Source organism: Chiloscyllium punctatum, chromosome 20, assembly GCF_047496795.1.
Source record: "Chiloscyllium punctatum isolate Juve2018m chromosome 20, sChiPun1.3, whole genome shotgun sequence".
NCBI lineage: Eukaryota > Metazoa > Chordata > Chondrichthyes > Orectolobiformes > Hemiscylliidae > Chiloscyllium > Chiloscyllium punctatum.
In genome coordinates, this window is record NC_092758.1 from 77,800,189 (window position 1) to 77,825,801 (window position 25,613).

General features: G+C 44.3%; 1 pseudogene; it reads left to right on the forward strand.

The window, feature by feature from the left end:
• Positions 1–12,710: 12,710 nt before the first annotated feature.
• Positions 12,711–25,613, forward strand: part of LOC140491826 (E3 ubiquitin/ISG15 ligase TRIM25-like) — a 137,035-nt pseudogene continuing 124,132 nt past the window's right edge.

The following is a 25,613-nucleotide window of genomic DNA, read 5'->3' on the forward strand; positions in this document are numbered from 1 at the left end:
TTCTACATAGCTGTAACAATATTTATCAATTTTCATACTCGATGCCCAACCAAAGTCATATGCCTTCTTGACCACCTTATCCACTCATGTTGCCACTTTTAAGGAACTGTGGACCTGTATGTTTCGATCCCTCTTTATGTTGATGCTACTAAGGGTTCAGCCATCTATCGTAGACCTCCCTCCTGCATTAGATTTCCCAAAATGCATCACCTCACTTTTGTCCGGATTAGATTCCATCTGCCATTGCTCTGCCCAAGTCTCTAGCCTATCTATATCCTGCTGTATCCTCTGGCAATCCTGCTCACTACCTGTAGTTCCTTCAATCTTTGTGTCATCTGCAAGCTTACTAATCAGGTCATCTACATTCTCCTCTAAATCACTTACATATTTTACCAACAACTGGAGTATTATGTTCAGTTTTGGTCACCTTTTTATAGGAAGGATGTTATTAAACTGGAAAGAGTGGAGCAGAAATTTACAAGGATGTTGCCTGGCATCAACGGTCTGACCTCTAGGGATAGGTTGGACAAGATAGGACTTTTTTGAGTATAGGAAACTGAGGGGGGAACTCTATAGTGGTTTATAAGATCATGAGAGGCATGGATAGGGTGAATGAACTCAGTTTTTCTCCCAGGATTGGGGAATCAAGGACAAGAGGGCATCAGTTTACAGTTCGAAGGGGCAACTTTTTTTGTACAGATGGTGGTACGCATATGGAATGAGCTGCCAGCAGAAGTGGTTGAGGCGAGTACATTTACAACATTTAAAAGGCATTTGGACAAATACATGGACAGGAAAGGATTAGAACAATATGGGCCAAGTGCAGGGAAATAGGGTTAGCGTTGGACAGACATTTTAGTCGGCATGGATCAGTTTGGGCCAAAGGGCCTATCTCCATGCTCTGTAGGACTCTGTGATTCTATGACCTTCCTCACACAAAGCCATGCTGTTTATTTCACTACTCCCTTTCACTACTCTCTGCCTCCTGTTGCCCAGACAGTTCTCTATCCATCTAGCTAATAGATCCTGGACCCCATGCGACCTCACTTTCTCCATCAACCTACCATGGGGAACCTTATCAAATGCCATACTGAAGTCCATGTATATGACATCTACATGACCTTCCCTGCACAAAACCATGTTGCTTATCACTGATAAGCCCATTTTCTTCCAAATGGAAAAAATGCTATCCCTCAGGATCTTCTCCATCAGCTTCCCTACCACTGATGTCAGGCTCATGGGTTAATTACTGGGATTATCCCTGTTACCCTTCTTAAACAAAAGAACAACATTAGCAATTCTCCAGTCCTTCATGACCTCATCCGTGTTCAAGGATGCTGCAAAGATGTCTGTTTAGGCCCCAGCTATTTCTTCTCTCGTTTCCTTCAATAACCTGGGATAGATCCCATCCAGACCTGGGACTTGTCCACCTTAATACCTTTTGGAATACCCAACACTCCTTCCCTCCTTTGGCTGACTTGACCTCAAGTAATTAAACATCCGTCAGGTCCCTGTCCTCAGTGAATACCGAATTTTAGCCTAGATGAGTTCTCCCTTAGCTGTAAGGTAAAGATTCAAAGGTAAAAATCAGAACAAGTAAGTCAGATAGTTGGGACGGTTTGTAAAAATGTAACTGAGAGGCCTATATTACTTCATCATTTTACTTTACACCTGAAATTACCTGGACAATTACAAGTTCAGTTCTGAACCCAGTGATTTTTCAAATTGTTTCTGAAATTCAGATGGAAGTTAGAGTCATAGTCATAGAGATATACAGCTTTGGTCCAACTCATCCATGCCAACCAGCTATCCTAACCTAATCTAATCCCATTTGCCAGCACTTGGCCCATATCCCTCTAAACCCTTCATATTCATATACCCACCCAGATGTCTTTTAAATGCTGTAATTGTACCAGCCTCCACCACTTTCTCTGGTAGTTCATTCCATACATGCACCAACCTCTACGTGAAAAAAATTGCCCCTTAGGTCCCTTTTATATCTTTCCCCTCTCGCCCTAAACCTATGCCCTCAAGTTCTGGACTCCCCTAACCCAGGGAAAAGATCTTGTCTATTTATCCTATCCATGCCCCTCAGAATTTTGTAAACCTCTATAAGGTCCTCAGCCTCCGATGTTCCAGGGAAAACAGCCCCAGCCTGTTCAGCCTCTCCCTATAGCTCAAATCCTCCAACCCTGGCAACATTCTTGTAAATCTTTTCTGAACCCTTTCAAGTTTCACAACATCCTTCTGATAGGAAGGAGACCAGAATTGAATGTAATATTCCAAAAGTGGCCTAATCAATGTCCTGTACAGCTGCGACATGACCTCCCCACTCCTATACTCAACGTTCTGACCAATAAAAGAAAGCATACCAAAACACCTTCTTCACTATCTATCTATCTGTGACTCTACTTTCAAGGAACTATGAACCTGCACTCCAAGGTCTCTTTATTCAGCAACACTCCCCAGGACCTTACTATTAAGTGTATATGTCCTGCTCTGATTTGCTTTTCCAAAATGCAGCATTTCGCATTTATCTGAATTAAACTCCATCTGCCACTTCCCATTGGCCCATCTGGTCAAGATCCTGTTGCACTTTGAGGTGACCTTCTTCACTGTTCACTACACCTCCAAGTTTGGTGTCATCTGCCGAGAAGTCAACTTTCAGTTTAGAAATGCAATTGCAGTCCTGTCAGTGAATCTTAAATCAATACTTGACTTGATAGACTCATCACATTGAAAGGTTGCTGTAGGAAAGGATGTCAGACAGTTAGTGAGAAACATTATGTAACACATATCAAGAATGCTGCAGTAGAATCCTTGCGTGGAATCCATCTTGTAATTGTTACAGCGTGAAGTATCTTTAGTGACACTTGTCTTACAGGTCTTCATGACAGTATACACTGATCCGTTACTTTACATCTCCCACCAATTCATAATCACTTTGTATCCCAGAGATTAATACATTTGTTCAATGCAAAACTTGGTATCTGTTTCTTTCTTATTTCCAGTCACACCTTTTTCTACAGGGTTCAGCACAAACATCTATACGCACTACAAGTGAATGTTTTTTTAGATCTCTATAGTATTAACGTTATCCCAAGCTTTTCCTAAACTTGCTGTCACTTCTGTACTGACATAGCAGAAATTCTGATTTCTAGAGTAACATGTCCTGTTTGTCTATTTACACTTTTTAAATAGCCATTTTATTTGTGTCCGTATTATTTCATCATGTTCCTCCTTGCCTGTGGTTTAACCCTCTTTCATGCTTCTGAAGTCTCAGTTGCTCCTGTACTCATCCATTCTCCTAATTCTTTCAACTCTGGGGCAAGGTTTGCTTCTTGTGGGAGATAGCACTGCAATGTGTGCTTGATGAGATACGTGTTGAGGCAGACTAATATGTCATTTTTTTTCCACTGAAGCCACCAAGTCACAGTCTGCAAGCACTCAGCAGTAGATTCAAGTTCGAGGTTCATCTGAAGGAATGTTTTGGACAGTGTGAATGAGCTCATGGTACAAGATTATTGGAACCTAAAAGATTAGAGAGCTTGCGGGATCACACTGAACAAGTAGAAATCTACCTTGATCCAGGGACAATAAAAGAGGGATAATCTATCATGTACAAATGACACACTTCTGGATGAAGTTCCTTCAGATTACATATAAGAATTTAAGAACGAGGAGCAGAAGTCAGCAATTCAGCCCCATGAGACTGCTCCACCGTTTAATATAATAATGACTGATCTCACCTCAGCCTCAACTCCATTTTCCTGCCTGTGCTCCACACCTCTTCAACCCAGTACTCATTAAAAATCTGTCTATCTCTTCCTTCAATTCACTCAATGTCCTGACTTCCACCACTGTCCGGGTAGTGAATTCCACAGGTTCACAACCCTTTGAATAAGTAATTCATTTTTATCTGTTTTGAATCTGCTGTCTCTTATCCTAAAACTATAAACTCTCATTTCAGATTACCCCACAAGAGGAAGCAGCTTCTATATGCCTACTTTGTCAATCCCTGTAAGCGTCTTATATGCCTCAATTAGATGTCCTCTCATTCTTCTAAACTCTAGAGGGTATAGGCCTCTCTTATGGTCATATTGTGGAAAGATAAAAAGACAAATGTGTGTGCTCAAAACATTCTTATCCTTTAAACTGCTTCAGTAGTAAACACTGTGTGTGATATAAAGTCATAGAGCACGGAAACAAACCCTTCAATCTAACCTGTCTGTGCTGACCAGACATTCCAATCTGACCAGTCCCATTTGCCAGCATTTGGTCCATATCCCTCTAAGCCCTTCCTATTCATATACCCATCCAAATGTTGTAATTGTACCAACCTCCAATACTTCTCCTGATAACTTGGTCCATCCACGCACCACCTTCTGCATGAAAGAATTACCCCAGAGGTCCTTTTTAAATAATTTTCCTCTTACCTTGAACCTATGCTCCCTAGTTTTGGACTCTTTCACCCTCGGAGAAAGACCTTGGCTATTCAGCCTATCCACGCCCTTCATGATTTTATAAACACCCTAAGGTCCCCCATCAGACTCCAATGCTCCAGAGAAAAAAGCCCCACCCTATTCGCCTCACCCTATAACTCAAACCCTCCAATCCCGGCCACATTCTTGTAAACCTTTTCTGAACCCTCTCAAGTTTAACAACATCCTTTCTGTAGAAGGGTAGCCAGAATTATACGCAATATTCTAAAAGTGACCTGACCAATGTCCTGTACAGTGATAACATGACATCTCAACTCCTATACTCAGTATTCTTATCAATGAAGGCAAGTGTGCCAAACACCTTCTCCACCCTGTCTACCTGTGACTGCACTTTCAAGGAACTATGCACTTGTACCCTAGGTCTCTTTGTTCAGCAATACTCCCCAAGATCCTCCCATTAACTATATAGGTCCTGCCCGGGTTTTCCTTACCAAAATGCAAAACTTCACATTTATCTAAATTAAACTCCATGTGCCACTCCTAAGCCTATTGGCCCATCTAATCAGTGTCCTGTTGTTCTTTGAGATAACCTTCTTCACTGCTCACTACACAAGTTTCAGTTGAACCTGAAATGAAAGATATGCAAAACTTTGACATTGTAAGGAATATAATGTGAAAATATGGACCTTGGAGGATAGTTAGAAGAATTAGGCCATAGTAAATATTAAATACCCTATCATGGTTGTGGGTATATTTGCTGAGCTGAGAAGTTGATTTACAGATATTTCATTGCCTGTCTAGGTGACATCTTCAGTGTCTTGGAGCCTCCTGTGAAGCGCTGCTGTACTGTGTCTTCTGGGATTTATTTGGTTCCATTTCTGCTGCTTCCAGTTGCTGGTTCTGGTTCTTCATTGTATTGGCCGGTATATTGGGCCGAGGTCAACGTTCTTGTTGATGGAGTCCGTGGCTGATTGCCATGCTTCTAGAAATTCTGTGGCTGTGTTTAGCTTCTCCTATGATCATTGTGTTGTCCCAGTTGAATTTGTCATCTGTGTGAATGGCAACTAGCGACAGCTGGTCATGGCGTTTAGTGACTAGTTGGTGTTTGTGGATGCGGATTGCTAGTTGTTTGCCTGTTTGCCCTATATCGTGTTTTGTGCAGTCTTTGTATGGAATCCTGTAAATTACGTTAGTCTTGGACATAATGGGTATAGGATCTTTTGTCCTGGTGATTTGTTGTCTGAGCATTCCTGTCAGTTTATGGGCTGTCATGAACCGGGGTGGTCGGAGGAATCTGGCTGTCGATTCCGCGATGTTTTTGTAAGGTAGCGTGGCGAGTGAGTGAGTGGCACGTCCTCATCGTGTTGTTTGTCTGTTAGACACCTGCGGATGAAGATATCCATTCTTGGCGAACACTCTGTAAAGTGTTCTCCCTCTTTCCTTCGTAGGTTGGGAGTGCTACGGTGTGTTGTAGCCCTTTTGAACAGGGTCCTAATGCAGCTTGTCTTGTGTGTGTTCGGGTGGTCGCTGTTGTAATTCAGGACCTGGTCGGTGTGTGGCTTTCCTGTACACTTGTGTGGTGCATTCCCTATTTTGTGTTCTTTGTACCATCACATCCAGGAGTGGGAGTTGATTGTTGGTTTCCTCCTCTCTCATAAATTGGATCCCTGTGAGTATGGTATTGATAATCTGTTGTGTGTTCTCAATTTCTGTTCTCTTAATGATAACAAAAGTGTAATCCACATATCTGATGCAGAGTTTGGGTTGGATTTGTGGTAAGGCTGTGCCAATCCTGGGTCCAAGTGGTATATCTGGTTTGTGTACTTTGGATAATCCTTAAAATCTTGGGGTGTTGTTTCTTTCTGGTTTCATCCTTTGTAGGTCAATCTTAGTTATTAGTCCATTTTTTGAAGGTCCCATAGTGTGTTGTTTGTTCTATTGATTAGCTGTGGCATGGGGTCACACTCAGTCTGTAGGTAAGTGTTGGTATCTGCAAGTAGTTTCTCTGCTTCCTGGATATACTCAGTCTTGTTCATGATAACCGTCATTCTGCCCTTGTCTGCTGGTACTATGATTATGTTCTTCTAATTTTTAAATTTTTTTAAGGATTCTCTCTCTTTGGTGTTGAGATTATTCATTTGTCTTTTCTTTGTTAGTAACGGTACAATAGTTTGACTGTTTGCTGTGTCTCTTCGGTTAGTCTGTTAGTTCCGAGCGCACATTTTACAGATTACCCAATTAATACAAACCAGATTTACCAGTTAGACCCTTTGTGGCACTCCCGAGGACCCCATCGCATAAACTGGCAAAGTAACTCCAACAAAAACTAAAACATCTTATTAGCAGATCCAAATACTCCATACAATCATGACAAGAATTCCTAGATAACATCAAGAACATAAACATAGACAAAGATGAAGCAATGATCTCATTTGATGCAACGGCATTGTTCACTTCAGTTGACAAAACTTTAGCCAGACAGACAATAGCCAACCTCCTGAACAAACAGAACAGACCAACATGACAGAGAATGGGTGGCATGGTGGCTCAGTGTTTAGCACTGCTGCCTCATAGCACCAGGATCCCAGGTTCAATTCTAGCCTGAGGCGACTGTCTGTGTGGAGTTTGCACATTCTCCCCCTGTCTGCATGGGTCTCTAGGTGCTCCAGTTTCCTCCCACTGTCCAAAGATGTGGAGGTCAGGTGAATTGGCCATGCTAAATTGCCCATAACGTTAGGTGTATTAGTCAGAGGGAAATGGGTCTGGGTGCGTTATTCTTCGGAGGGTCGGTGTGGACTGGTTGAGCCGAAGGGCCTGTTTCCACACTGTAGGGAATCTAATATAATCTATCAACAAGGACTGCATACTCAAACTATTAGACCTGAGCTTGATGACACACTTCACATTCAACAACCAAATATATGAACAGATCAATGGAACACCTATGGGCTCACCTATCTCTGGGCTCAAAGCAGAAGCACTGATGCAAAGATTGGAACAAACAGCCCTACACAAATCCAACCCAAACTCTTGATCAGATAAGTAGTCAACACTTTTGTTATCATTAAGAGAACAGAAATCGAGAACACAGTTCAAAAGGGCTACAACACACCACAGCACTCCCAACCTATGAAGGGAAGAGGGAGAAAACTTTACAGAGTCCATCCACAGATGTCTAACAGACAAACAACACGATGAGGACATGCCACGACCTAACTTACTCGCCACGCTACCTTACAAAAACAACATCGCGGAATCGACAGCCAGAGTCCTCTGACCACCCTGGTTCATAACAGCCCATAAACTGACAGGAATGCTCAGACAACAACTCACCAGGACAAAAGATCCTATACCCATCATGTGCAAGACTAACGTAATTTACAGGATTCCATACAAAGACTGCACAAAACACGATATAGGGCAAACAGGCAAACAACTAGCAATCCGCATCCACAAACACCAACTAGTCACTAAACGTCACGACCAGCTATCGCTAGTTGCCATTCACACAGATGACAAATTCAACTGGGACAACACAATGATCATAGGACAAGCTAAACATAGCACAGCCACAAAATTTCTAGAAGCATGGCAATCAGCCACGGACTCCATCAACAAGAACGTTGACCTCGGCCCAATATACCGGCCACTACAGCAAATAACCGGAACCGCCAACCAGAAGCATCAGAAACAGAACCAAATAAATTCCAGAAGATACAGTACAGCAGCACTTCTCAGGAGGCTCCAAGGCACTGAAGATGTCACCTAGACTGGGAAAAAATCATCTGCAAATCAACTTCCCAGCTCACCAAATATGCCCGAGTTACAAATCCTTACACAAACATTAGATACCCTGCTTACATTTTCCCTAAAGTGCTTTATTCAGTCTTGAATTTTCTGCTGGCTCGATGTTACATACACACCTTGAAAGACGTTACTGTTGCAAGACCACACTAACTATCACTAAGAAGGAACAAAAAGAAGAAAGATAAAGTGGCAATGCACAGTGAATGTGTAAGTTGTTGAATCAAAATCTATTATAAATTGATTTTACTGGTTTTCATGCACTCAGCTTGGATGCACTTGTAACCCTCAATATCATCAATGTCCGATATTGTACCAAGACTGTAATTAGATTAGATTAGATTAGATTAGATTAGATTACTTACAGTGTGGAAACAGGCCCTTCGGCCCAACAAGTCCACACCGCCCCGCCGAAGCGCAACCCACCCATACCCCTTCATCTACCCCTTACCTAACACTACGTGCAATTTAGCATGGCCAATTCACCTGACCTGCACATCTTTGGACTATGGGAGGAAACCGGAGCACCCGGAGGAAACCCACGCAGACACGGGGAGAATATGCAAACTCCACACAGTCAGTTGCCTGAGGCGGGAATTGAACCCAGGTCTCTGGCGCTGTGAGGCAGCAGTGCTAACCACTGTGCCACCGTGCCGCCCTAAATGATTGTAACGATTGTAACGAGATCAGCCAGGTGGTCCTCATAGAATATGAGTTCTCTAATTGGGGCTGTTAAATTAGTTAATCAGGGAGCCCTGGCTGACAGATAATAATAGGAGTGTCAGACATCCTGTTCACTCCCAGAGCTGGCTCTGAGGGAGCTGGATCAGTGTCAAGGAATCTCCACCTGTAATTAAAGGGTGATTTGGTGGCGGGATACCGGCCTGTCTGGAATTATTTCAGTGGCGACAAGGGGAAAAAAGCATTCTTCTGAAGATATGTGCTCGCTACCATCATCTTTGAGTTGGGATGAGCATTTCTAGCATCAAGCCGTTTTTAGGAAGCTTGACTCGTTCAATCCTGCCTCAAAGATTGAGCCCAGGATGTGGAAAGAATGCATTAGTTTTTCGGGGCAAATAACATTGGAACAGTTTGTGGACCCACAGCTTTTTCAGGTATTAGGAACCTGAGGCACCAGATACTAAAACTTTTCAAAAATTGACAGATTTTGTTAAGGAATATTACGACCCCAAGCATCCTCTAGTTGTGAGATGCTATCAGTTTTACTCAGCAACTATCCATATCAGAATTTTTGACAAGGGTTAAGATGATTGACAGAGGCATGTGACTTTGGTTTAACCTTTAATGACAACTGAGAAACCATTTGGTATGTGGGATTAATGATATTATCATGCAAAAGCGTCTACTAGCTGAAGCCCAACTGGACTTCAAACAGGCACTACAATTGGCTTTATAATTGGAAAATGCAGCAAGTGGAGCATATGAGATGCAAAGTATTTAAGTGGAACTTCACCAATCCAACTGAGCTTGGGGAATACCATATGCGTAAAAGCAATTACAGAGGAACCTCGATTATCTGAAGGACATGGACAGGGAGTGTTTCGTTCAATTAATTGAATGCTGGATAATTAATGCCAGATAATATAGTTAACAACGCATCGGGACCTTGCAATCTTGTTCCAATCATCCGAAATTTGGTTAATCGAATACCAAATAATCGAGGTTCCTCTGTACATAGCCTCACTCAGGACATATCCTGAACAGATGGATTCCAGATCAGCCCACAGTAAAACCCCAAAACAAAGCCAAGCCTCAGCCAAATGGTTAATATTTTCTTCAGGATCCGGTGCGCAGGCCATTGCAGTTGCTGCTGGCATAGGGATTCAAGACAGCAAAAGAATCCCACTAGACCTAAACTGAGTAAGAGAACTCATAGGCCAATATCCAAGAAAGTGCACACCATGGAAAGTCCACAACCAAATCAGAACCACTCACAGTCAATATCTGGTTAAATGGTCACCCAGTTCTAATGGAGGTTGATATCAGTGTGGCTGTTTCAATGATTGCAGAACCAGTCTTTGACAAAATTTGCTCTGGGCTCAAAGTCTTAGGGGCAAAGCTAGACTGAGAACCTATACCAGGGAACCTTTACAGATTAAGGATATAACTTCATTTCCAGTTTCTTATGAGAAACAGCTGATTCACTTACCTGTGATTGAAGTAAAAGTCATGCTCCCATGGTTGATAGGGTGAAATTGGTTAAGAAAGCTTCACCTAAATTGGCTCACATTTTTCGCTAAGAAAATGATTGCCTGAGTGAAGTCCTAAGTGAATACAGAAGTTTTTCAGGAAGGTCTGGGACTATCAAAGAGCCAAGGCCAGCTTGCATGTTGACCAGAAAGCAATTCACAATTCTGCAATACCCACCCAGTGTTATTTGCCTTATGGGCAAAAGTAGAGGCAGAAGTCAGAAGACTGGAGAGCAAAGGAATGATCAAACCAGTCCAGTTTGTGGATTGGTCATACCTACTGTGAAGCCCCATGGGTCAGTTTGCATTTGTGGGGGATTTTAAACAAACGGTAAACTGCCTTTCACAGCTGGATAAATAGCCAATCCTTCGCATAGAGGATTTATATGCAGAGCTGGCAGGTGTTGTCCTTGATGGAGCTGGACATCAGCCTGGCATACTTGCAATTGCAGTTGGATGACAATTCAGAGAATTCAGCAAATAAAGTTGCAAAAGTAGTGGTAAATAATAAATAGAAAGGTTCTTTTGAATGCAAAGTGCTCGTGCAAGACATCTCCACAATTGGATGGCAAAAATAGTGACACAATTAGAGATAAGTGGTTTACACCCAACTACCATTACAGAGATGTGGTTTCAAAGTGTCCAAATTTTGCTCTGGAGACAGCCAGACACTCATAAAGCAGGGACAGCGTGGTACAAATTGCATTGGTGAGCTCCTCCAAACTTTAAGTCAGTTTGAGCATTTCCGACAAAACTGTCGGTGTGTTAGCCTGTGTATTTGAATGAAATTCTTCATGGCCAACACCATGGGCTCCTCTCCTGCCTGAGGCTGAGTAAACGCCTGGCCTTTGGCAATCCTGTGCCAGTCATTTGCGGCATTTCTTCCTCAGCCAACTACAGAGATGTGGCAGTGATGAACTCACTAGAATGTACTTCCACTGTTCACAAGCTGACATGTCCACTGAGATGTCAGTACCTGAGCTGGAGGAAGGTGCAGGAGTCAGATATGCCAATAGTTCTTCTAAGGAATCTGTGGCTTCCTCAAAATCAAGGAGAAGACAATATCTTGAGGACTGGTCTCTTCATGGCGGTGACTGTGCAGATGCCCCAGGTGCATGCAGGAGACAATGAGTTGCAAAATAAGGTTAGATCTTTGGTCATGTTAAGAAAACATTCACAGTAGCAGTAATGGAAGAACAGTACAGCATTTGGCAATGAATCTTAATTAATTGCCCAGCATAGAGGTTTTGACATCACTACATGAGTGGTCATACTCCATTCCCACTAAAGCAAAACCTCTCGCCTTATAGGGGCTGAGGAAATGGATGTCACGTACTTCTCATCATCTTGGCTCTATCCACCCTATTGTGGGATGGTTTCTGCTGAAGTGAGATAAATTATAGAATCCCTACAATGTGGAAGCCGGTCATTCAGCCCACTGAATCCACACTGATCCTCTGAAGAGCATCCCATCCAGACCCACGCCCTACTTTATTCCTGCATTTCTCATGGCTAATCTACCTAGCCTGCACATCGCTGGACACTATGGGCAATTTAGCATGGCTAATCCAACTAATATGCACATCTTTGGACTGTGGGACGAAATTGGATCACCCAGAGGAAACCCACACAAATATGGGGAGAATGTGTAAATTCCACATGGAAAGTCACCCAAGGCTGGAAGTCAATCCAGGTCCTTGGTGCTTTGAGGCAGCAGTGCTAACCACCAAGCCACTATGTCCCCCCACGGGAGGATTGAGTGAGATGAAAGGGGGTAGCACAGCTGTTAGTGCTGATGAAAGTGTGGCAAGGATGGTGAGGTGTAATGAGTCAGTAGGCATCACAGAGGGCATTGCAAGGTTAACAGTCGTGGGGGTTGGGTTAACATGAGAGCAAGTGGAGACAGATACTGCATGCAGAACTGAGAGTGGTAGAGCATGAACCTTGGTGGGAGGTGGGTGCAGTAGCAGACTTCATGTGAGTGTAGCAGAAAGAAGATGGTGTCACTTATCCTCATGGATTGCAGAAGATCATTAACCTTCTTGTGGCATTGCTGGGCACTCCTCTGAACTGTGGATACTGACCTGGTTAGAAACTTCGGAACAGGGTGCAAAGCCACGGTGTCCTTTGGCTGTACTGTGGAAAAAGGACAGCACTCCTCATCAGTGCACCATCCATCAATACCACTTGGAGCCTCTCAGCAAATCGGATTTCCAACTTGCCTCTGTCGGCTATCTCCTCCCACACTACAACTATGAAAGGCAGCTTCTGTCTGACAGTGGTTCACGTGGTGTACAGCTCAGATTTAAATATGATGCCGGTAGCAAGAATCCTGGAAGTGGCAATGGAGACTACTCCACCACGATAGTGAGTGCATGCCGTGGTGTACATAAAGTGATGTGAGCAACATAAAATGACATGCTAAAGCTCACACGCACTCCAGGTAAGAAACCCTCCATGAAACTCCATCAAATTGACACTTAGCCAATTTATGGTAAACTTCAGCCTTTCTTTTAAAAGAGGACTGCTACAGCTGAACAAATGACAGAGGATGTAAATTCAATTCCTGTCTATAGAGAGAGAGAGAGAGACTCTGGAATATCAGACCTGACAAGACATAGCAAAATTTTCAAAAGGATGGACTTAAAAGAGAGAACTATATTTCAAACCAATTTGTAACCTCTTGAGAGTAATCTCAGTGCATGAACGTGATGGGATAAAAAGAAAGCAATCTGGCCGAGAGACACATTTTAAATCATCCCTTTTCAAAAATGCACATGAATAAAGGCTAGTTCAGTCTTGGTCTGTGTGTTAATCGAAGAAGTGTACAAGTGAGCTGATATATTCATGTACTAGCTGAAATCAAGTGCTAGTGGGCTGTTAAGATCATAGTGGAAGAACCATCACTAGTCACCCCTGTTTTGTAGGCAAAGGACTCTGAGTGCTGAAAGCTAGCTAGCCAATCAAAAGGAAACAGGGCAAAACAATTTCAAAGTTAAAAATCACACAACACCAGGTTATAGTCCAACAGGTTTATCTGGAAGTACAAGTTTGCAGAGCACTGCTCCTTCATCAGTTAGCTAGTGGGGCAGGATCATAGAGCACAGAATTTATAGTGAAAGATCAAAGTATGATACAACTGATGCAATATGTTGAACAAACGTAGATTGTTGTTAAGTCTTTAATCACTCAGGATGGGGTTGCAGATTTCGATTCATTAATATGTTCGGTAGCCGTGGTGATGGCCTCAGCTGGGACCTTGGGTTCATGCCACACTACAGGTCACCCCACTACACTATGCACTTCACACACACACTCACACACAAGCACACATACACCCACACATGCACTTACACATGATCATACTCACACAGACCCTCCCTCAAACACACGCTGGCTTTCAGACACACACACCCACACTCACACGTACACCTTCTCATAGGCATGTACTCCATCACACTTGCACACAAACTCTATCAAAGACACACTCTCACATGTGCACACACACACACTCTCCCTCTCTCCCACATACACACATTCTCTCACTCACTCTCTCCCTCACACACACCTGTGTACACACACACACATACATAAGTCTATGAGGTGAATTTGCATTTGCAGATTTTTATCTGCAGATAGATTCCAGCTTGTTCAAAAAACACACAATTTGTAGGCGGTCAGTCCATGTGACATTCCATCAATGCCTGCTTTGGAAATAGAGTCTGACTCAAGATTGGGATGCAGACAGCCTCTACTTCACACTTTTAATGCATTATCTGAGCTGAAATGTCACTTTTGTTTTATTAAACCTTAAGTAGTCTTGTGAAAAAAGTTGTGATGTGAAAAAAGTTCTGGGATTTAAATATTAACGAATCAAAACCTGCAACCCCATTCTAAGTGATTAAAGACTTAACAGCAACCTATGTCTGTTCTATGTATTGCATCAGTTGTGTGACACTTTGATCTTTTACTATAAATTCTGTGTCCTATGATCCTGCCCCACTAGTTATCTGATGAAGGAGCAGTGGTCCAAAAATGTGTATTTCCAAATAAACTTGTTGGACTATAACCTTGGGTTGTGTGATTTTTTAACTTTGTCAACCAAGTTCATCACTGGCACCTCCACGTCAAAAGAATTTCAGTCAGCCTAAAAAGCCAAGGATCTCAAAATTGACTGATCTACTAACTATTACCATTAATATACTTAATGTATATAATTAATATATGTTATACATAATTAATATAATTAATTAATTATGCAGAAACTGAACCGTTTATCTTTTAACTTCTATCTCTTTGAATTCACCTCTTATTTCTAATCTGTTTTAATGTGTTATGGTGTTCTTCTCATGTTTAATAAGTAATTAATTCATTCTTTTGGATAATGCAAGAAAGCCTGGTTAAATTGACTTCTTTTAAAGCATCAGTTCATTTAATATTGGTGAACGGTCCTCACAAGGGAGGGTATCCTTTGTAAATTAACCTTCTTAACAAGGTGGTGCATCTCTCCTCGCTCAGAAGCTTGAGAATTTGATATATCTCACTTGCTGCTGTAATAATTTGAAAACCTTGCCCACAGTCTAGTGGTAGCAACATGGAATCAAATTTTAATTTCATAAGATTCCTGTTAATTTGCAATTAAATGTTAGTATCACTAGTAATCAATTACATTGTTATCCTCACAAACCAATGAGAAGAGGACGAAGATGTTTCCATAGTAACTGACCATGTTCCAGTGTCTAGTCTGAGTCTTTACAACAATTACCAATAATTAATCCTTACCCATAAGCCTCTTCTTGGAACAATTCTCTCCTCATAATAAACATCGTAGAGTTATTGGGAAGTTTTAACCTCTTTTCTTTCACTAAAACTTTAATAAAGGGGACGGGTGAACTGATTCAAATACAAGTGGATAGTAACATTAGGACACCAGTCACCAGTGCCAGAGTATTGAACATAGAACATTACAGTGCAGTACAGGCCCTTTGGTGCCGACCTGTGGAATCAGTTTGAAGTCTGTCTATGCTACACTATTTCATTATCATCCATATATTTATCCAATGACCATTTAAATGCCCTTAAAGTTGGAGTCTACGACTGTTGCAGGCAGGGTGTTCCATGCCCCTACTACTCTCGAAGTAAAGAAACTACCTCTGAATCTGTCTTATATCTCTCATCTCTCAATTTAAAGCTATGTTCCCTCATGCTAGCCATCACCATCTGAGGACAAAGGCTCTCACTGTCCACCCTATCTAACCCTCTGATTATCTTATATGTCTCAATTAAGTCACCTCTCAATCTTCTTCTCTCCAGCGAAAACAGCCTCAGGTCCCTCAGCCTTTCCTCATAAGACCTTCCCTTCATACCAGGCAACATCCTAGTAAATTTCCTCTGAACCCTTTCCAAAGTCTCTGTATCCTTCCTGTAATGTGCTGACCAGAACTATACACAATACTCCGAGTGCGGCTGCACCAGAGTCTTGTGCAGCTGCAAATGACCTCATGGCTCCAAAACTCAATCCCTCTACCAAATAAAAGCTAACACGCCATATGCCTTCTTAACAACCCTATCAACCTGGGTGGCAACTTTCGGGGACCTATGTACATGGACACTGAGATCTCTCTGTTCATCTACACTACCAAGAATCTTACCATCTTACTCTTTATTCCTGTTGCTCCTTCCAAAGTGAATCACTTCACACTTTTGCGTATTAAACTCCATTTGCCACTTCTCAGCCCAGCTCTGTTGCTTATCTATGCCCCTCTGTAACCTGCAACATCTTTCAGCACTATTCACAACTCCACCAACCTTCGTGTCATCCACAAATTTACTAACCGATCCTTCTATGCCCTCATCCAGGTGACTTATAAAAATGACAAACAGCAGTGGCCCCAAAACAGATCCTTGCAATACATCACTAGTAACCAAATTCCTGGATGAACATTTCCCATCAACCACCACCCTCTGTCTTCTTTCAGCTAGCCAATTTCTGATCCAAACCGCTAAATAACCCTCAATCCCATACCTCCATATTTTGTGCAATGTCCTAATGTGGGGAACCTTAAGAAGATCTTACTGAAGTCCATATATACCACATCAACTGCTTTACCCTCATCCACTTGTTTGGTCACCATCTCAAAGAACTCAATAAGGTTTGTGAGGCACAACCTACCCTTCACAAAACCGTGTTGACTATCCCTAATCAATTTCTTTCTTTCTAGGTGATTATAAATCCTGTCTCTTCTAATCTTTTCCAACACTTTATCCACAATCGATGTAAGGTTCACTGGTCTATAATTACCAGAGTTGTCTCTACTCCCCTTCTTGAACAAGGGGGCAATATTTGCTATCCTCCAGTCTTCTGGCACTATTCCTGTAGACAATGACGACATAAAGATCAAAGCCAAAGGCTCTGCAATTTCCTCTCTCTGGCTTCCCAGAGAATCTTAGGATAAATCCCACCCAGCCCAGGGGACTTATCTATTTTCACACTTTCCAGAATTGCTAACATCTCTTCCTTGTGAACCTCAATCTCATCTGGTTTAGTAGCCTATATCTCAGTATTCTTCTCGACAACATTGTCTTTTTTCAGTGTGAATATTGATGAAAAATATCCATTTAGTACTTCTCCTATCTCCTCGGACTCCACTGCTATCCCTGATTGGCCCTAATCTTACTCTAGTCATTCTTTTATTTCTGATATACCTGATAAACCCCTTTAGGGTTTTCCTTGATCCTATCTGCCAATGACTTCTCATGTCCCCTCCTGGCTCTTCTTAGCTCTCTCTTTAGGTCTGTCCTGGCTAACTTGTAACTGTTTCTGGCCTAGCTAGCTCCACCCTGAAAACCAGCCCACTTTCCAAACTCTGTCTCCACCTCCCTGAATCTGTCAGAGCACTATATAAGCATTTGATCAAGTCTGAGGTTGTTATAAATAACTCACAGATCTTTCAACCTTTTTTGTAAGATCTCACATTAAAAGGGCTCAAAGTCATGTAAATGTTAGAACGTATCTGACACAAAATGTGATGTTTGAAGTGAAAGATAGGGTTCTGTAAACATTTAGTTTAGCATTTGAATAATGGACCTGGCACAATAATTTATTGTAACGTGTCAATTTTAAAAATCAAAGACTTACAAGTCACCATTCTACAAGGCCACATCTTTGTGGATCTTTCAATGATATAGATCTTTCAAAAGTCACTGTAGTCAGGGAAAGTCCCGGATGATTGGAAGACCGCTGTTGTAACCCCTTTGTTCAAGAAAGGATCAAGACAAAAGATGGAAAATTATAGGCCAATTAGCCTAACCTCGGTTGTTGGTAAAATTCTAGAATCCATCGTTAAGGATGTGGTTTCTAAATTCTTGGAAGAGCAGGGTCGGATTAGAACAAGTCAACATGGATTTAGTAAGGGGAGGTCGTGCCTGACAAACCTGTTAGAATTCTTTGAAGAGGTGACAAGTAGGTTAGACCAGGGAAACCCAGTGGATGTGGTCTATCTAGACTTCCAAAAGGCCTTTGATAAGGTGCCACATGGGAGGCTGCTGAGTAAGGTGAGGGCCCATGGTGTTCGAAGTGAGCTACTGGCATGGATTGAGGATTGGCTGTCTGACAGAAGGCAGAGAGTTGGGATAAGAGGTTCTTTTTTGGAATGGCAGCCAGTAACAAGCGGTGTCCCATAGGGTTCAGTGTTGGGGCCGCAGCTGTTCGCATTATATATTAATGATCTGGATGAAGGGACTGGGGGCATTGTAGCGAAGTTTGTCGATGATACGAAATTAGGTGGACAGGCAGGTAGTACTGAGGAAATGGGAAGGCTGCAGAAGGATCTAGACAGTTTGGGAGAGTGGTCCAGAAAATGGATGATGAAATTCAACGTGAGCAAATGTGAGATCTTGCACTTTGGAAAAAAGAATACAAGCATGGACTACTTTCTAAACGGTGAGAACATTCATAAAGCCAAAGTACAAAGGGATCTGGGAGTGCTAGTCGAGGTTTCTCTAAAGGTAAACATGCAGGTTGAGTCTGTGATTAAGAAAGCGAATGCAATGTTGTCACTTATCTCAAGAGGGTTGGAATATAAAAGCAGCAATATGCTACTGAGACTTTATAAAGCTCTGGTTAGGCCCCATTTGGAGTACTGTGTCCAGTTTTGGGCCCCACACCTCAGGAAGGACATAATGGCACTGGAGCATGTCCAGCAGAGATTCACACGGATGATCCCTGGAATGGCAGGTCTGACATACGAGGAACGGCTGAGAATACTGGGATTGTATTCATTGGAATTTAGAAGGTGAAGGGGAGATCTAATAGAAACTTACAAGATAATATGTGGCTTGGAAAGGGTGGACGCTAAAAAATTGTTTCCGTTAGGCGAGGAGACTAGGACCCGTGGGCACAGCCTTAGAATTAGAGGGGGTCAATTCAGAACAGAAATGCAGAGACATTTCTTCAGCCACAGAGTGGTGGGCCTGTGGAATTCATTGCCGCGGAGTGCAGTGGAGGCCGGGAAGCTAAATGGCTTCAAGGCTGAGATTGATAAATTCTTGATGTCACAAGGAATTAAGGGCTATGGAGAGAATGCGGGTAAGTGGAGTTGAAATGCCAATCAGCCATGATTAAATGGCGGAGTGGACTCGATGGGCCGAATGGCCTTACTTCCACTCCTATGTCTTATGGTCTTATGGATCAATCCCAGGTGACTGAGGGAAGCGAGAGAGGAAATAGCTAGGATTTTAATAGACATCTTTGCAGCATCCGTGAACATGAGTGAGGTCCCTGACGACTGGAAAATTGCTAAAATTGTCCCTTGTTTTAGAAGGGTAGCAGAGATAATCCAGGTAATTACAGATCTGTGAGCCTGACGTCACTGGTAGGGAAACTGCTGGAGAAGATACTGAGGGATAGGATCTATTCCCATTTGGAAGAAAATGGGCTTATCAATGATAGGCAACATAGTTTTGTACAGGAAAGTACAAAACCAATCTTACAAACCCAATAGAATTCTTTGAGGAGGTGACAAAGTTGGTTGATGAGGCAAGGGATGTAGATATCATATACATGGACTTAGTAAGGTGTTTGCTAAGGTTCTGGATTAGTGGTGCTGGAAAAGCACAGCAGTTCAGGCAGCATCCAAGTAGCTTCGAAATCGACATTTCGGGCAAAAGCCCTTCATCAGGAATAAAGGCAGTGAGCCTGAAGCGTGGAGAGATAAGCTAGAGGAGCGGGGGGTGGGGAGAAAGTAGCATAGAGTACAATGGGTGAGTGGGGGAGGGGATGAAGGTGATGAAGGTCAGGGAGGAGAGGGTGGAGTGGATAGGTGGAAAAGGAGATAGGCAGGTAGGACAAGTCCAGACAAGTCATGGGGACAGTGCTGAGCTGGAAGTTTAGAACTAGGGTGAGGTGGGGGAAGGGGAAATGAGGAAACATTTGAAGTCCACATTGATGCCCTGGGGTTGAAGTGTTCCGAGGCAGAAGATGAGGCGTTCTTCCTCCAGGCGTCTGGTGGTGAGGGAGCGGCGGTGAAGGAGGTCCAGGACCCCCAAGTCCTCGGCAGAGTGGGAGGGGGAGTTGAAATGTTGGGCCACGGGGCAGTGTGGTTGATTGGTGCGGGTGTCCTGGAGATGTTCCCTAAAGCGCTCTGCTAGGAGGCGCCCAGTCCCCCCAATGTAGAGGAGACCGCATTGGGAGCAACGGATACAATAAATGATATTAGTGGATGTGCAAGTAAAACTTTGATGGATGTGAAAGGCTCCTTTAGGGCCTTGGATAGAGGTGAGGGAGGAGGTGTGGGCGCAGGTTTTACATTTCCTGCGGTGGCAGGGGAAAGTGCCAGGATTGGAGGGTGGGTTGTAGGGGGCGCATGGACCTGACCAGGTAGTCACGAAGGGAACGGTCTTTGTTGAAGGCGGAAAGGGGTGGGGAGGGAAATATATCCCTGGTGGTGGGGTCTGTTTGGAGGCGGTGGAAATGTCGGCAGATGATTTGGTTTATGCGAAGGTTGGTAGGGTGGAAGGTTAGCACCTGGGGGCGTGCTGTCCTTGTTACGGTTGGAGGGGTGGGGTCTGAGGGCGGAGGTGCGGGATGTAGACGAGATGTATTGGAGGGCATCTTTAACCACGTGGGAAGGGAAACTGCGTCTCTAAAGAAGGAGGCCATCTGGTGTGTTCTGTGGTGGAGCTGGTCCTCCTGGGAGCAGATCCGGCGGAGGTGGAGGAATTGGGAATACGGGATGGCATTTTTGCAAGAGGTAGGGTGGGAAGAGGTGTAATCCAGGTAGCTGTGGGAGTTGGTGGGTTTGTAAAAAATGTCAGTGTCAAGTCGGTCGTCATTAATGGAGATGGAGAGGTCCAGGAAGGGGAGGGAGGTGTCAGAGATGGTCCAGGTAAATTTAAGGTCAGGGTGGAATGTGTCGGTGAAGTTGATGAATTGCTCAACCTCCTCGCGGGAGCACGAGGTGGCACCAATGCAGTCATCAATGTAGCGGAGGAAGAGGTGGGGAGTGGTGCTGGTGTAATTACGGAAGATCAACTGCTCTATGTAGCCAACAAAGAGACAGGCATAGCTGGGGCCCATACATGTGCCCATGGCTATCCCTTTGGTCTGGAGGAAGTGGGAGGATTCAAAGGAGAAATTGTTAAGGGTGAGGACCAGTTCGGCCAAACGAATGAGAGTGTCGGTGGAAGGGTACTGTTGGGGACGTCTGGAGAGGAAAATAACGGAGGGCTTGGAGGCCCTGGACATGGCAGATGGAGGTGTAGAGGGATTGGATATCCATGGTGAAGATGAGGCGTTGGGGGCCGGGGAAATGGAAGTCTTGGAGGAGGTGGAGGGCGTGGGTGGTGTCTCGAATGTATGTGGGGAGTTCCTGGGTTAGGGGGGATAGGACAGTGTCGAGGCAGGTAGAGATGAGTTCAGTGGGGCAGGAGCATGCTGAGACAATGGGTCGGCCAGGGTGGTCAGGCTTGTGGATCTTGGGAAGGAGGTAGAACCGGGCAGTGCGGGGTTCCTGGACTATGAGGTTGGAAGCTGTGGGTGGGAGATCTCCTGAGGTGATGAGGTTCTGTATGGTCTGGGAGATGATGGCTTGGTGATGGGGGGTGGGGTCATGGTCGAGGGGGCAGTAGGAAGATGTGTCCTCAAGTTGATGTTTGGCTTCAGCGGTGTAGAGGTCAGTGCGCCAGACTACCACTGCGCCCCCTTTATCCGCTGGCTTGATGGTGAGGTTGGGATTGGAGCAGAGGGATTGGAGGGCTGCACGTTGTGAGGGTGAGAGGTTGGGGTGGGGGAGGGAGGTAGACAGGTTGAGGCGGTTAATTTCCCGGCGGCAGTTGGAAATGAAGAGGTAGAGGGCAGGTAATTGGCCAGCGCGGGGTGTCCAGGTGGATGCAGTGTGTTGGAGGTGGGCGAAGAGGTCCTCGGAAGGTGGGCGGGAGTCCTGATTGTGAAAGTAAGCTCGGAGGAGGGGGCGACGGAAGAATTGTTCAACGTCACGCCGTGTATTAAATTCATTGATACGTGGACGGAGGGGGATGAAGGTGAGTCCTTTGCTGAAGACTGATCGTTCGTCCTCAGTGAGGGGGAAGTCTGGGGGGATGGTGAAAACTCGGCAGGGCTGGGAGCTGAATCTGGTGTGGGTGTAGAGCTGGGAGTGGGAGCGGATCCTGTAACTGGAGTGGGTGTGATGGTGGGGGGAACGGGGGTGGAGGCATGAGCAGGGGTAGTGTTGCCCTCGGGGTTCTGGGGAGTGGGGATAGTGACAGTGGGGTCTGTGGGGGGCATGTCAGCAGAATGCAGGTGAGTGGCGCTGGTGGGGGCGGAGGTGGTGGTGACCACGGCAGTAGGGGTGGCGGAAGTCACTGAGCATGTGGCATCAGCGATGATGTGAAAGGCAGAAGTGATGTCAGGTGTGATGCATGAGGAATTGTGAGGGGTGGAAGTGGTTGTGGGAGTGGCCATGATGGGGGTGGAAGTGACATCATCAATCAGCGTGGGGGTGGTAGCTGCATCAGCCGCATGGCTAATGGTGGAATAGGTTTCAAGGCCAGGGGAATCTTCTGGAATGTTTGAGGAGCGCTGGTTATGGAGGTGGGTGGACAAAAGTTTGTTGTACTTACAGTTTTTGATGTTTGAGATGGAATTGAAATACTGTTTGTTGAGAGTATGAATTCTCCTGAGGATGTAGTACAGAGTGAGTCCCTTGCAATTCTGAGAGAGTGTGGCCCTCAGCTGAGGCAGGGCTGACTGTAGAGAGGTTAGGTGCCAGTGCATTGCTGCAAGCGTGGAGCGGAGGATCTTGAAGGAGAACCGTTGCTGGTGTTCTTGAATCTGTAGTCTGTACTGTTTGTCCTGTTCGGGTCCGAACTCTGCTGGTTTAAAGGTGGCCCGGAGTCCGTGTGGAATGAGTTGGTTACGGAGGCAGGCACTGAGGAAGCGAATGTGGCTGTGGTAGCGAGTTTGTTTCAGGACATGGTTGAAGAGCTTCAGGGCAGAGGAAATGACCTGGGAGTTGCAGTGGGAGAGGGACTCCCTGAGATGCTTGTAGAGAGAGGAGGAAAACTTCTTCAAGGCAGGCATCCTTGCAAGAGGATTCGCAGTAGGGTTAAAATCAACGAGGTAAAAACAATGACTGCAGATGCTGGAAACCAGATTCTGGATTAGTGGTGCTGGAAGAGCAGAGCAGTTCAGGCAGCATCCAAGTAGCTTTGAAATCGACGTTTCGGGCAAAAGCCCTTCATTTGGTAAGGTTTCCCATGATAGGCTGATGGTGAAGGTAAAGACGCATGGGATCCAGGGTGTTCCAGCTAAATGGATAGAGAACTGCCTGGGTAACAGCAGACAAAGAGCAGTAGTGCAAGGGAGTTTCTCAAAATGGAGAGCTGTGACCAATGATGTTCCACAGGGATCTGTGCTGGGACCACTGTTGTTTGTGATATAGATAAATGATTTGGAGGAAGGTGTAGATTGCCTGATTAGCAAGTTTGCAAATGACACTAAGATTGGCGGAGTCGCAAGGTAATGCATTTTGGAAGATGCAATTCAAGAGTGAACTATACAGTAAATGGAAACATCCTGGGGAAAATTGATGGATAGGGAGATTTAGGTGTTCAGGTCTATTGTTCCCTGAAGATGGAAACACAGGTCAGTAGATCACAGGTGAAGAAGGCATACAGCATGCTTTCCTTCATCGGACAGGTTATTGTGTGCGGAATGTTCTTCCAGAGGAAGTGGTGGATGCAGATATAGTTACAACATTTAAAAGACATTTAGATAAGTACTTGAATAAGAAATGTTTGGAGGGTAATGGGCAGGCAGGCGACTGATCATGGCTCATGAATGACACAGCTAGCCAGCCACAATTTGATCAGGACTGATAGGGTTTTTCAACCCCAATCTGTTGCTTTCTGCCTATAAACTTTGATCCCCTTTGCAATCAAGAATGTATCCATTTCTGTCTTAAATATACTCAATGACCTGGTCTCCACAGCCCTCTGTGCCAGTGAATTCCACAGATTCACCCTCTCTGGTTAAAGATGTTTCTTCTTATCTCCATTCTGAAGCGTCTTCCCTTTACTCTAAGGCTGTGCCCACAGGTCCTCATCTCTTCTGCCAAAGGAAGCATCTTCCCAACATTCACTCTGTCCAGTATTCTGGAAGTTTCAATCCGATCCCCCCCTCATCATTCTAAACTCCATCGAGTACAGTCCCACAGTCCTCAAATGCCTTTTGTTCCTGGGATCATTTTCGTGAACCTCCTCTGAACCTGCTTTTAGATTACTTACAGTGTGGAAACAGGCCCTTTGCCCCAACAAGTCCACACCGACCCGCCAAAGTGCAACCCACCCAGACCCATTCCCCTACATTTACCCTTTCACCTAACACTATGGGCAATTTAGCATGGCCAATTCACCTAACCTGCACATTTTTTTGTATTGTGGGAGGAAACCCACGCAGACATGGGGAGAATGTGCAAACTCCACACAGAGTCGCCTTAGGCGGGAATTGAACCTGGGTCTCTGGCACTGTGAGGCAGCAGTGCTAACCACTGTGCCACCATGCCGCCCACAATACTGCAACTTAGATTAGATTCCCTACAATAGAAATAGGCCCTTTGGCCCAACCAGTCCACACCAACCCTCTGAAGAGTAACCCACCCAGATCCATTTCCCCTCTGACTAATGCACCTAACACTATGGACAATTTAGCATGGCCAATTCATCTGACTTGCACATCTTTGGACTGTGGGAGGAAACCGGAGCACCCGGAGGAAACCCACGCAGACACGGGAGAATGTGCAAACTCTACACAGGCAGTCACCCGAGGCTGGAATCGAACCTGGGACCCTGGTGCTGTGAGGCAGCAGTGCTAACCACTGAGCCACCGTACCACCCTTTTTCTTGAGGTATGGGACCCAAAATAGTTCTCAATAGTCTAAGTGTGGTCTGACCAGAGCCTTATAAAGCCTCAAAAGTATTTCTCTGCATTTATGTTCTAGTCCTCTTAAGATGAATGACAACTTTGTATTTGTCTTCCTAATTACCGACTCAACCTGTAAGTTTGCCTTCAGAGAATCTTGCACTAGGACTCCAAGTCCCTTTGTCCTCCAGATTTCTGAATTTTCTCCCCATTAGAAAATAGTCAATGCCTCTATTCTTCCTACCAAAGTGCATGACCTCACACTCTCCCACATTGTATTTCATCTGCCATGTTTGTGAGCCCTGCTTGCTACATTATGGCTCCATATTGTAAAATTGCAATTTTGAAATCCAATTTGCGTTTTGAACCACCACTCAAGGTCCAAAAGGGTAAATCTTCAGCCAGAGTGAGTCCTGAAAGGGAAACTAACTTTGTCATTCCCTGCATCCTGTTATAAAGCGGAGGTTGACCCCTCTCTGATAACTAAAACTGAAACACCCAGGGAGGCTTGCATCGCCTTATAATATAATCTGTTAAAAGAAGTGTGAAAAGTGGTATAACCTTCCTCTCACGCCCCCAGTCGGCTATAAAGGAGTGGTTAAAATAAAATGAAATCCTTTCACTCACTATACAATCAGCAAGTAACAATTTATTTATCTAGCTCCAATAGTGAACACATTAACAGAACCACTAACAAACCGAACAATTCCGCTCGAAGTACTATCGTCTAATAAAATGAAA